Source organism: Elaeis guineensis, chromosome 4, assembly GCF_000442705.2.
Source record: "Elaeis guineensis isolate ETL-2024a chromosome 4, EG11, whole genome shotgun sequence".
NCBI lineage: Eukaryota > Viridiplantae > Streptophyta > Magnoliopsida > Arecales > Arecaceae > Elaeis > Elaeis guineensis.
Window position 1 is genome coordinate 40,442,390 of NC_025996.2, and position 13,150 is coordinate 40,455,539.

Consider the following 13,150-nt stretch of genomic DNA (forward strand, 5'->3'; position numbering starts at 1 on the left):
TGAATTTTTGAGGATCTTCAATTTTTTATTAAATTTTAATTTAATACAATCAGATCATTTAATTTTTAGATTTGTTTAATTCTGATCTTAACTATAAATTTTGCTTGACTACTGTGATGGAATTATCATGTAATATAATGTGATCTGGTTACATGATTGAAGAGGATGATGCACAAGATTACCACATGATATCATTATAGCTAGATAAAATTCATGGCTAAAATTTGAATTGAATCAATTTAAAAATTAGATGTATTGATTGCACTAAATTAAAGTTTATGATGAAATTAAAAATTTTTAAATAGTTTAAAATCTTTTGCATAATTAATCCTTTTTGACCTTTGGGTATGAAAAAAAAAAAATGATGGATCTGCCTTCCTTTCTGTCCAAAAATAAATATTTTTAATTTTAATTTTAGTAATTATAGTAAATATAATATATTTTAATGATAATATATTAGGCAAAATTTAGGTAAAATCAAAAGTCATCAATAGGGTCGGCCAGCAAACTAATCCAAAGCAATTCAAAATCAAGCCCAAATAAATGCTGCCTTATTTACATTTTTTCGTGCCTAAACATGATTTTCATAATGCCAAAATGATACATGTCTACTGTTGTTTGCTTCAACGAGTCCTTCAACGTATAAGCGGCCATGGCTGGGACAAATCGGAGGATTATCTAAGCAAAACAAAGGGAAGGGTGAATGAAATTTTTGACTGACGAGCTTGAATAACCTTTTCTAAAAAGAAAAAAACCCTAGACATCATGCGATGGCCCATCAACACTTTTTACAGACAAAATCCTCTCACGGCAGACACTGCTTTTATCCACCTCATATTCTTCACATGATTTATTTGAAGAAGCTTTGGATGAAAGAACATAACATAGGCAGAAGTGGACATTAGACTATCCCCATCAAGGGATGCATCATTATTCTAATTATTTATCAAACTATTTGAAATGCACCATCTAGAAACTTATCAAAGTCTGCCTCCACTCCCTAAATAAATTAGTATAAAACCTATTTTCTTTCAAGAACATCATAAATTATCTAACAACCCTCCAAATTTAAGTCAAAATAGATCTAATACACTAACAAGTTCTCTGCATGATGTTATGTGTAGATTTACATTTTCATATTAAAGCTCAATGCATGCTGAGAAGAAGTTTGTAATTCACGTGTTCACGTTCTTCGCACGTAGAGAGAAAGCTACATTTCATTGCTTATCACGGTACCATACTTTTCCCTGACCACAAGAGCTTCACACTTTTAGCTAGATGTTTAAGATCAAATCAAGGCTCTAATGGGGTAAAGGATCCTATTTACAACAGGTAAATATCCTTTTTTTTTTTTTTTTTTTTTTTACAGACATCTTATTATGCTTGGAAATCCTTGGATTCGGATAGGAAATAAGCTACATACACTTTCCTACAACAGTATTGACTTCTTTCAGTTTTCTGACCTCTTTTGAAACATTCTCTGCACTCCTATCTAGCTATCAACCTATTGCTTCTTTTTCCTAGTCCCTTAATGTTCAAATCCTTGGCTTTTAACGAAGAATCTTAGCTTTGGGACTCCTGCCGTCCCATGAGCGTTGAGGCGAATTTTCTAGTGACCGCACACCATCTTTTACATGAGGAGGAGGACCACAATACTATAAAATAATAATAATTAGATTTTTATAAAAGTTTTTTTCTTTAAAATTTATATTAAATAAATAAATTTATGAACCCCAGGGAGTCACGCCATTCACCCCTGCCGTGGTAAGTAGAGCGGGGCGAAAAGAAGAGCATGAACTGGAATCACGGAAGCGTGCCCCGGCCGCCCAGGAAGCGAGGTCACCAAACCCCACGTGACGCCCCACGCGACCGATCCGTGCCGTTCCCACGTGCTGCACGTGTCCCGTTTTGGGCCGTTCGATCCCCACCCTTCCTCCCTCGCCCCAGGCGTGCTAAACATAAACCCCAACACGCGGCCGCACACGAGCGAAACCCTAGAGCCGCCTAGCCCCACACGCGACCCCGCCGGACCGCCGCCGGAGGAACTCCCCGGCGACGCCCATCCCTCCCAATCTCCGCCCGGGACCTCGCGGGAGGGTCGCCTTTAGGCCAGCAGTCAGATCCGCCTCCCCTCTTGCCGCCCGCCTGGATCGCCGGAGGAGGCCGGAGCACCGTCTCGGAACCTCGCCGGAGGTCCGGAAAGGAGGGGCCTTTCGAGGGGAGGAGAGAGATCTGAACTCGTATCCTTTTTTCTCTATTCAAACTTCCATCCTTCTTTCGCTTTCGGGTTTCGATCGGAGGAAAAGGAATCGAAGCTTTTTCGATCTGAATTATATCTGGAAAGGCCGGACGTACCTAGAAATGTAAAAGGCGTGGAAGCAAGGGCTAGGGCTGTAGTACTGGAGAAAACGGGTCACGCGAAGGGGATGGCTCAGGAGATGGAGAAGCTGGGAGGGACCAGCGAGGAGGAGGACGAGGAGGAGATGGAGATGGAGATGGAGGTGAAGGAGGAGGACGAGGAGGAGGAAGGGGGGAGCGGCAGCGGCAGCGCAGCGGTGATGGGGATGGCGGCGACGCCGGTGGGGGAGGAGATGGGAGGCAGGTACTTCGAGCAACCGGGAGGGATCGGTGGCGGCAGCGGTGGGGGGAGGGGATGATGCAAGGCGGGGCGATGAGGCGGCCGCGGCCGAAGGAGGAGAAGGAAAGGACGAAGCTTAGGGAGCGGCACCGGCGGGCGATCACTGCGAGGATCCTGTCCGGGCTCCGACGGCACGGGAACTACAACCTCCGGGCGCGGGCGGACATCAACGAGGTCATCGCCGCTCTCGCGAGGGAGGCGGGTTGGGTGGTGCTCCCCGACGGCACCACCTTCCCGTCCCGCTCCTCCGCCTCCTCTTCTCCCCAGGTTTCCATCTCTCTCTCTCTCTCCTCTTTTCCCTTGCCCTTCTCTCATTGGTCCTCTCGGTTTACTCTCGGGATTTTATTTTTCTTTTTATTAATTTTCCTCGGCGAATGGGAAAAATTGATGGATGAAAGATAACAAGTATCGAGGACTTTTTGCCGTTGGATCTCGCTGGGAAACGTTTAGGAAATTACGGACTCCATTCCCGTCCCGTCCCGTCGATATTTTTCTTCGATTGGCTCCAGAAGCCCGTGGGTTGGTCCGGCCTTTGGTTTCCGTCCTCCTTGTGGCCACGTGTTCTTTGGATTATGTTGCGTTATGTTTGTTTTTGGACCTACTATATTGAAATGCCACAGTCGTTTTATTATTATTGCGTATGGTAGTTACAACGGCCGTTGCGTCATTGAAGCTGTTACTGTTACCTTTGCTCAAAGTGCCATGTGTTGGCTTGATACACCTCGTTACTTAAAATTACGTGAGGCTTTCTTGTTGATCTATTTATGAGCTGATCCTGAACGTCCAATTATTGGGAGCCGAAGCTTAGATTGTCTGTCAAGGGGTCCAATTTACTGCAATCTCTGTAGTTCCTTAAGTCTCCTGATTGGACGGCTGCGATCTCTCCTCACAAAACTCTCTTTGATTACACCTGAGAACGACGCTGCCATTAAAAGAACTCAGAAAATAAATCCCGATCCATTTCGGACAACCATTTGCGAGTTCGTACCAAGTTAATTTTCTGTAGCCTTTTGTGACTCGGGGTTTTGAGCTAACGAGGGGTCCAAATGGGCTTCTTCGTGTCCGCCCATATTCTTCAGGCCCCACCAGCGACGTCGTCCGCGGCTCCAGCTCAGATCCAGCCGATCCGGGGGGTCTCCCCCGGTGGTGGGCTCCGCTCCGTGGAGTACCGCCCGCTGAAGGGCGTCTTCACGCCCACCGCCGCCTCCTACGACGGCCGGTCCCGGACGGCCGTCATGATGGGAGGCCACAGAGAGAGGATGGTCGACAGCTCGCCCCTCGCCGCCAGCTGCACCGACGGAGTCGACGGCAAGCAGGTAGTTGTCTTGATGTTCTGGTCATGCTTGTCTATCTTGATCGAACGATATTGGTGTTTTTGTTGCTTCAAACGTTCAATATCATGTTGAACCGAGGTTCGCTTATTGTGATGATAAAATGATACACTATTCTACGTAATCTGATGCTAGAAATTTGAACGTTCTTTTTCTATTCTGTATTTTTTAACATTTATATAATTGCTCGAATGTGAATGATACTGCTTTCTAGAAATTCACTGACGATGTTGATGGAAAATGCTAATTTCTTAATAATGCTTCCGATGGTCATATTTATTTGATAGTGATAGATACCGTAACAATGTCAAACTTAAAGTCTGATGCTAAATAGTACGGTACTGCACTCTTTGACCCTCTAGAGTTTGAGTTGTTTCTTTCTCTCATTATTTCTGATAACTGTTGATACCTAATATGTAATATGTTTCAGATTTTTTTTAATAACGTCTGGGCCGAATTCCATGATTGCAATGTTCGATGTTGATTTTTTAAGAGCCATTAAGATGTAGGTCTGAAAGGAATATGGGTCATAACTTGTGCGGTTGGGACACTTTTGTCTAGCATAGTGCTGATTTGAATTTTGATACTCTGATGGTCTGGCCTTTTATTACATGTCATTAACAGTATGGCAATTAGAATTACTAAACAATATGTCTTGAATAACAATGTCTATTGTAGAAGCCTGCTGCAAAATATTATTTAACTCTCCCATTGATGACAGTAGTAATTTTGACAACAAGTACAAATGCTACATCATATAGAAATCCTACATCTAGCATAGAAAGTGAAAGAAAAAAAGATACTGATATTGTCCTATACTGTGAAACAGAAATGAAGTGCTTTCTTTCCCCTAAAACTGCTTCAGCTCATAGTTTTTTATGAACCGTCAATGGATGGGTTGGCATTTTCATCTAATTAATAACCAAACCCTGGATCAAAATAAAATCTGAGTTTACACATGTTCTGGCAAGGTTCTTGGGTAAACATAGCAGTTCATTGTAAAAAAGATGAAGCTTGGACTGTGCATATAGACTCTAAAGCCTATGGTTGTGCCTGGGCCTTCAAGAAACTATGTGCTGCCTGGTTTCTTTGGCACCTAACCTACACTTTGACTAGGACTGGGGCAACAATGCTGTATAAACTATCACGCTGTGACAACAATGCTGGATAAAATATCAGGCTTTTCAATGTCATATGTTGTGGTCTTCCTCCTGCGTGTGGATTATAATGCTGAGCATAACACCTTTTCATTTCTGAGAACTGATTTTGTTATTTTTCTTATGATAACTGCTTGAGTTACCTGAACACTTCCTCTATAGTCTGTTGCTTCTGACATCATTTTTTTTTTTTTTGGTCTTAGTTTTGCTATAGCAGACATCGTTTGTTGGTTACATAGGTGGTACTTGTATTTCAGGTGACTGATATACCTCCAACTCAGAGAATGCCAGAGCGTGATTTTGCAGGCACCCCTTGTGTTCCGGTTTATGTGATGCTCCCTGTGAGTTGTTTAAATAAAACTTGATAGGGTGACTGTTATGCTGTTACACTGAACTCTCCATCACTGTCTTCTGCTGCCTTCTGAATTTAGGAATGGGTTTATACTTATTAGGTTTTTATTGCCAGAGTTAGATTTGAATATTAGAACATAAATTTTTTATTTACAATATTTTTACTCTGATTTTTATTTTGGCCTTGATGGATGACAGCTTGGTGTCATCAACATGAAGTGCGAGTTGGTTGACCCAGATAGTCTAATAAAGCAGTTGAGAATATTAAAATCTGTCAATGTTGATGGTGTCATGGTTGATTGCTGGTGGGGAATGGTAGAAGCACATGCACCACAAGAATACAATTGGCATGGTTATAAGAAGCTTTTTCAGATTGTACGAGAACTGAAGCTTAAACTGCAGGTGATTCCTACACATGTAATGCAAAACAGGGTCTAATGAATGCTCATCCTGCATCATGTGAAATCCTTTGCTGAATACTTATTCTAAATATTTTATAGAGATGCTGAATGCATTATTTAAGGCCACTTATCACCTTTGCCTGCAGATTACTTAGTTGCAACTCACCTTTGACAATTAAATAAACTTCTATCCCCAAAAGTAATGATGTTAAAACTTGAGTATTGATACTAATAGAAGAATAGGGTGGCTGTTTCAATGCATGCAAGACTTAATTGATGTATCTAATAACTAAGTAATTGTAGCACATGCTATGTATATTCTACTGGGCAGTGGGCAAGTTGCATCCTGAATCTGATTGATGGAATCAATGGGGAATTAGTACAAGCACGGATCAACATGGACAAAGTTTTTGAAGCCTTTGATTCTTATGATTTCCCCCTTTTCTTGAAGGAAAGAGAAGCATTCTTTTGGAGTTACATGTTGAACAAAGTAGTCCCTAATAAATATTAGTTTTTCTTTTTATATTTTTCCCTTAGCAGCAGTAAAAGTTGCTTATTACTTTTTGCTTCGACTCATTTCTATCACAACTGTACATCTGGAAGTTTTGAGAGATTGCTGATATATCCATGCTTGCAATTGTAAGGTGGTCATGTCATTTCATGAATGTGGAGGCAATATTGGTGATGATGTCTGTATTCCTTTGCCACATTGGGTAGCAGAAATTGGTAGAAGCAATCCAGACATTTTTTTCACAGATGGAGAAGGAAGACGAAATCCTGAATGCCTTTCATGGGGAATTGACAAGGAAAGAGTATTAAGAGGCCGCACAGCACTTGAGGTATGGCTGCTTGTTAGTTCTCAATTCATGAAAGAACAAGTGTCTGTTAATCTCATTCTAGTGATTGAGATTTTCTTAGCGTCATGACAATTTATATAGTCTATTATTTAGACATACTTGTTTATGTTATATCTCTTCTCTGAAAACTTTGTTGAGAAGCAGTTTTTTGGTGTGGTTTACTGTAGATGCCAGTCAAAACCCCACTGACTACTATAAATTGAAAATCAACAGTAACAAAGGCATATGCAAGACAGAAAATTGTGAGGAATAAAAGGTTTTCTTGTAGGTTATAACAGAGGTATTGAAGATGTTTCAAGGAAAAAGTTTTATCTTAATGGAGTCAAAGGCCTTAAAGGCAGTGATCTATCCAGTAAATGCTGATAAAACTTATTTTGCATTCACATATGCTACCTACCAATATTTTAAGATCCGATTTTACTTTTTGTGAAACTAGTTTATAAAGTACCACATCTGATGAACTTTCTGATTGCATGTACATTGGAGCTTGTCTTCTACTAGCAAACTGGGGACATGAAATTCATGTTGAGAAATAAAATGGACATCCATATTAAAATAATAAAAATATAATTTAGAGTGCATTTGGTTCACGATCGGAATTAGAATCAGAATGGATTGGAATGGGAATCAGAATGACCATAACCCCTGACTTGTTTGGTTTATCACCAAAATCAGAATTGCAATGGAATTTGAATACTAGCTGAGTGTAGGGATCCAGTTTTGGGGGATTGGGGCATTTCCCATTCCCCTTAGAATTGGAATGAATGGGTTTCCCGCCAACCAAATGGCTGGAATGAGAGTCACTCATTCCCATTCCCATTCCCATTCATGAGTCCAACTCCTCCCAACCAAATATGCCCTTAAAGTGCATGCTATATTAGAAATTATGAGAGGCCTCATTCCATTCCCTCTTGATATGCTGGTTCTGTTTTGTTAGGCCTTGTTATGGAATCCTTTATGCTTACATTTTCTGGTAAAATGTATTCCTTTCATTGTTCATCATCCCAGCTATATTGGAAAATATATTCAGAGAGCATACTTCTTTGTATGGTTATCTTATGATTGAAGGGAGGGTATTTTGGAAAAGAAAAGCTGGGAAGGCATTGTTCATGAAATATATTTAAAATTCCTGCTTTTGAAACATAGTACAGATATCATTTAAATAATTGATGTGCAAATGTTATTTCTCATTTTAAAATATGAAAAGTATTGTTCAAGTTGTTTTATGCAAAATTTGTTTCCCTTGCCTGATGTTTCCATGAATTTGTTATAGGTTTACTTTGACTACATGAGAAGCTTTCGAGTAGAGTTCGATGAGTTTTTTGAAAATGGTATTATCTCTGATATTGAAGTTGGATTAGGTCCCTGTGGGGAACTACGTTATCCATCTTACCCAGTAAAGCATGGCTGGAGATATCCTGGCATTGGGGAATTCCAGGTAATCAAGTTTTCACGTGTCACTTTCGCATTTCACAAATGATTACAATTTTAGAATGTTGAATATTCCGCAAAGCATGGATACAAAACACTAGTATTCTTAATGTAGAAGGCATGATACTCCTTTGTTCTACTTGAATTATCTTCTTATAGTCACTTTACCTTGATGCATTGGTATATAGCTGGGATGATGCAGTCAACAGTCGACCAATAGCCATCGTACTACCCTTGCATGTAGAAATGATGGTATAGAGGTGCATATGAATAGATCCCTTGGTAAACATCATGCGCAGTTGATTGGAGGGACTATAGTGCTTGCTATGGCTGTGCCTATATAGGCAAAATATATACTTTCCTTGCTTTGACACAGAAATTACAGGCCACTTGTTTGATATTCTGCATGGAATTGTATGTGTCATAGCATGCCAGGATAGTTTTTGTATCCACATTTCAAGTTTCAATTCTTTTGTCAGACTGGTGCTTTTCAAGAGCCATTTTGTTTGCAAAATCTAAATTGACATAGTTTACTGCAGTACATAGCACCTTTTCGTGTATTTACTAGTCACTTAGTTCATCTTTTGTTATATAACTTCAACTTGACCACTAAGGGAAGTATAACTACAAACCTTGTAGTGTTATGATCAATATCTAATGAAGAGTCTGAGAAAGGCAGCAGAAGCAAGAGGGCACTCTTTTTGGGCAAGAGGACCGGAGAATGCAGGCTCTTATAATTCACGGCCGCATGAAACTGGATTTTTTTGTGATGGAGGAGACTATGATAGCTATTATGGTAGATTCTTCCTTAATTGGTATTCTCAAGTCTTAGTTGATCATGCTGATCGGGTACTATCCCTGGCCAAATTAGCTTTTGAGGGCACATGCGTTGCTGCAAAGGTAAGGGCGAATCCTGTTGACTTTCTTCCATATATTGATTATATTTTTCCCTATGTTTCTTTAAGATCAATGGTTCTATTCAAGAATTCTCATTGCCTTTCTCCTGAATGGAATTCAACATATCATCCACATTTGCTGTTGACATAAGTAATTTAGAATTTTACTTGCTGAGGAGCAGAGTTTCCTGCTTTCTATCATATAATTTTTAGTTTTGCTTCGAAGCCATGTTATTTGGTGTTTTTCCAATAGTAAGTTCTTATGCTAACTCAAACCATTGTTTGGGTGCATTCTTCTTTTAGATAGTCACTCATTTTTCTATCCTCCTAACAAACAAATACTTAGAATATATTCGAATTGTATAGGACTTCTGCAGAATTTTGCCAACCTCTCATTCCTCACCATGCTTTGGAGTTACTAATTCTCTGATAAAAATTTTAAATGCATCAATTGATTTCTGCCTGCGATTTGAGCTCTTGTACTCATCACATGGTTCAATTTATTGCGATACTGCAGTAGTTTTGGAGTTACTAATTCTCTTATAAAAATTTTAAATGCTTTAGTTGATTTGTGCCTGAATTTTTAGCTTTTCTACTCAGTCACATGTATCAAGTTATTGCAATATTGCAATTGTTTTTCAGCAGTATCTTTGCAGATTTTAAGATGAAAACAGGAAGATGTTGTATAACACCAATCCCTTGGCATCTGCTTTATGCTTGTTGGAACAGATATCAGGTATCCATTGGTGGTACAAAACAGCTAGCCATGCAGCTGAACTGACTGCTGGGTTTTACAACCCTTGTAATCGTGATGGCTATGCTTCCATTGCATCGATGTTGAAGAAGCATGGTGCTGCATTAAACTTTACATGTGTTGAGTTGAGAACTTTGGATCAACATGAGGAATTCCCAGAGGCATTAGCAGATCCAGAGGGTTTGGTTTGGCAGGTATGGTAAAAACTAACTTGGAGGAATATTCTTATCATATTAATCGGTTATGTATTCTTTGGTTACGGGCAAAAAACTTTGAAAAAAAAAAGAAGAAGAAAAAAGCAAAGTTGGGGTAGTAGATTTATGATTCTGATTGTTTAGTTTAAATATTTAAATTCTTGGTTGCTTTTGGAGTAACCATAATATTTTACGAGTTTTTTTATATGTAGCTGGTTCAATATGATTCTATGAACATCCCTCCATATTTGTCTCATTCACTTATTAAACACAAATCTATATGATCAGGGAATAATCATTCATGCTGTTGGGCTATTTCTGTGTATGTGATTTTCATGGCAGATAGCTAGAATAGTTTGATGCTTTAAAAAATAAAAAATAAAAATAAATAAATAATTAAAACTCTTTGTGTGATATCATCTTACTGGTTTGTAAATAACAATTGGTTCCCAATACTGGAGGATCCTTGTGGTTTTAAAGGTGTCGCTCTTATTTGTTTGAGTGTGTTTGTGGTGGGAAAGTTGGGAAGGAGGGGGCTACGATGGTTTTTTAGTCGCATAAGGCCTAAAGAGTTCTTAGTTTCTCGCTAGAACAAAAATAATAGTTTCACGTGGTAGTCATCTGCATTAAGATGTGGTACATACTGTAGAAAAATAAATGGCTGCAAACCAGTGATTGAAATTATAAGCTGTTCCATCATCAGGTGTTGAATGCTGCTTGGGATGTTTGTATACCAGTGGCTAGTGAGAATGCTCTTCCCTGCCATGATAGAGATGGATACAACAAAATTCTGGAGAATTCCAAGCCAATGCATGATCCAGATGGAAGACATTTATCAGCATTTACTTACCTCAGGCTAAGTCCAGATCTCATGGAGAGACACAACTTCCTAGAATTTGAGCGCTTTGTCAAAAGAATGCATGGTAAATATTGAGCCCTTACATACTTTTATTACTTGTTGCAGCATCATATGTTTGCATCAATAATTTTCATTTTTTACTCGTTGCAGAATTGTGCATGCATTAGTTACCTTCATTATGAATGCTATTAATAACTAGGAGCTATATAATAGTAGCTACAGAACCGTATTTTATGCAATTGTATGTGTATCTGTAGGTGGATACCTTTAAGAAGAAATAATAACTGAATCCATTGCTTTAATTTCAGAAAGTTATCCTAGTATTTAGGAAGTTCATTGCTTACTTGGTCCATCTGAATATTCTTTAGTCACAAGAGAACATGAATGACTTTAGAAAGCTGAATGATCTTCCTACATGTTAGCTTCAAGGTTCTGTGATAATTCCTGTTGAGAGATGATGGGTCTTATGTACTGGTCAAATGCTGGACAATTCATACTAGAGAAAAATCTTACTCCTTCGTGACATTATTGACTCTCAATAGATTTTGATGCAGCTCTTGGAACTGATTTTGTAGGATTATCTTAGCAATATCCATTCATGAAACAAGGTACTTAGGTATGTGATTCTCAGTTATGAATGTTTGTTTAAGTGATGCCATTTGGACTGTAATGATAAAAATGCAATAATAATATGCATGTGAATAGGATGTTGGACACATTTAACAATAGTGCTTGTAGTAGCACATATTCAGCACTGCAATTCTGAGAACTATGTACCGTTTACAGGTTAATGCAAATAAAATAAAAAGAACTCCTGTTAAAAAAGGAAAAAAAACAAGAGGCAACCACCATCTAGTTCTCTTTCGTCACTCCATGTTGTCAGTGCTAATTTTGGGAAAAATGCCTAAATCCAAAATAGCTGAGCATGTTTAAATGGTATAAGAAATGAGAACACTGAGATGGTTATATGGTAAAAGTATCGCAAACTAAGGAGTTAGATGATCTGTGGGAGTTGTACAAATTAAGGACTAGTGATAGAGAATCGATTGATAACTATGAGCATGCATAACAAAGATCTAGGGGCTTAGTAATTAAGGTGGGGCAAGTTAATTTGTGTTGAAGGATGTAGGGGGGGAAGATCTAAGATGACATGGATAGAGGTTGCAAAAATGGATATGGAAAAGCTAGAAATAACATTGTATGTATTTTATGCATCCTTAACAGGATTGCTAGGCAGATGAGGTTAAATAAAGCTGATTCAAATAGATGGGACAAGGATGAATGGTTATGGATTGATTTAAATGGCTTAAGAGTTCCATCTACATTCACCCGTGATTAATATAAAGAGAAGAATTGCTTTCATGCTGCTTATTGAACAAGGATAATCAAAAGTTCCATCTGGTCTGGTGAGCACCTGCAAAGACACACTGCTGATGCTAAGACTATCACCACAGGGAAGCATTCAGCTGTTACCCTAGTTGACATTATGCAAGCTGTCATAAATTAGTCACTGAGCATTTCAACCCCCTCTCTTTTTTTTTTTCTTTTTCAAAATTTCTTTTGTCCTTGCATGATCAGTACTGCAACGGTATAAAGTTGCATGACACTGCTGCCTTGCAGGTGAAGCTGTTCTTGATCTCCAGTCATAGAAGGAAAGGAGAAGAGACTCGTCTACGACTCTAGCATTGTCTCAAGTACTGAATCCCTCTTTGCCTAAAAGATATTTGCCTCTTTGCAGGTGTAGGAGCAACGTTCTCTACTAAAACCCCAAAGGCTAACACTTCTGTATACAAACGCCACGAAAAAATAGCAAATCTGACCTTTTTTAATCCTGCCCCTTCTTTGATCAAATAGATCAAGATGTATTCTGATTGCAGTACAATAGTCTAGTCCAATTCTTGATAAAATACTGTAAAGTTCCTGCAGCAACCCTTTTACAGAGTTCATATCCACATCCTTTCTCCGCCCTTGCACAGTTCTATGCTGCGATCTAATGGCTGACTGAATGGTATGTCACAAATACACTTTCACAGGTTGTTATTAAGGTTTTTGTAGAACAGATGTTTTTTATTATTATTAATATCATTACAAAGTGAGCAAGAACAGCTCTGTCAATATAGGGATGCACGCATTTCTCCCGAATTTTTTAGTGGAAAGCTAACTGATTGGCGTGGAGGAATCGTTTTAAGTTGATCATGTGCAACCTCAATATTTTTTGAGTGGAAGTCCGTCAACCTATTTTCCATTGATTATGTTTAACCATTATAATCGAAACTTAAAA

General features: G+C 38.9%; 1 pseudogene; it reads left to right on the top strand.

Annotated features, from left to right (window-relative positions):
- Positions 1–1,746: 1,746 nt before the first annotated feature.
- LOC105034462 (beta-amylase 2, chloroplastic-like) lies at positions 1,747–12,844 on the top strand (annotated as a pseudogene).
- Positions 12,845–13,150: the final 306 nt, after the last annotated feature.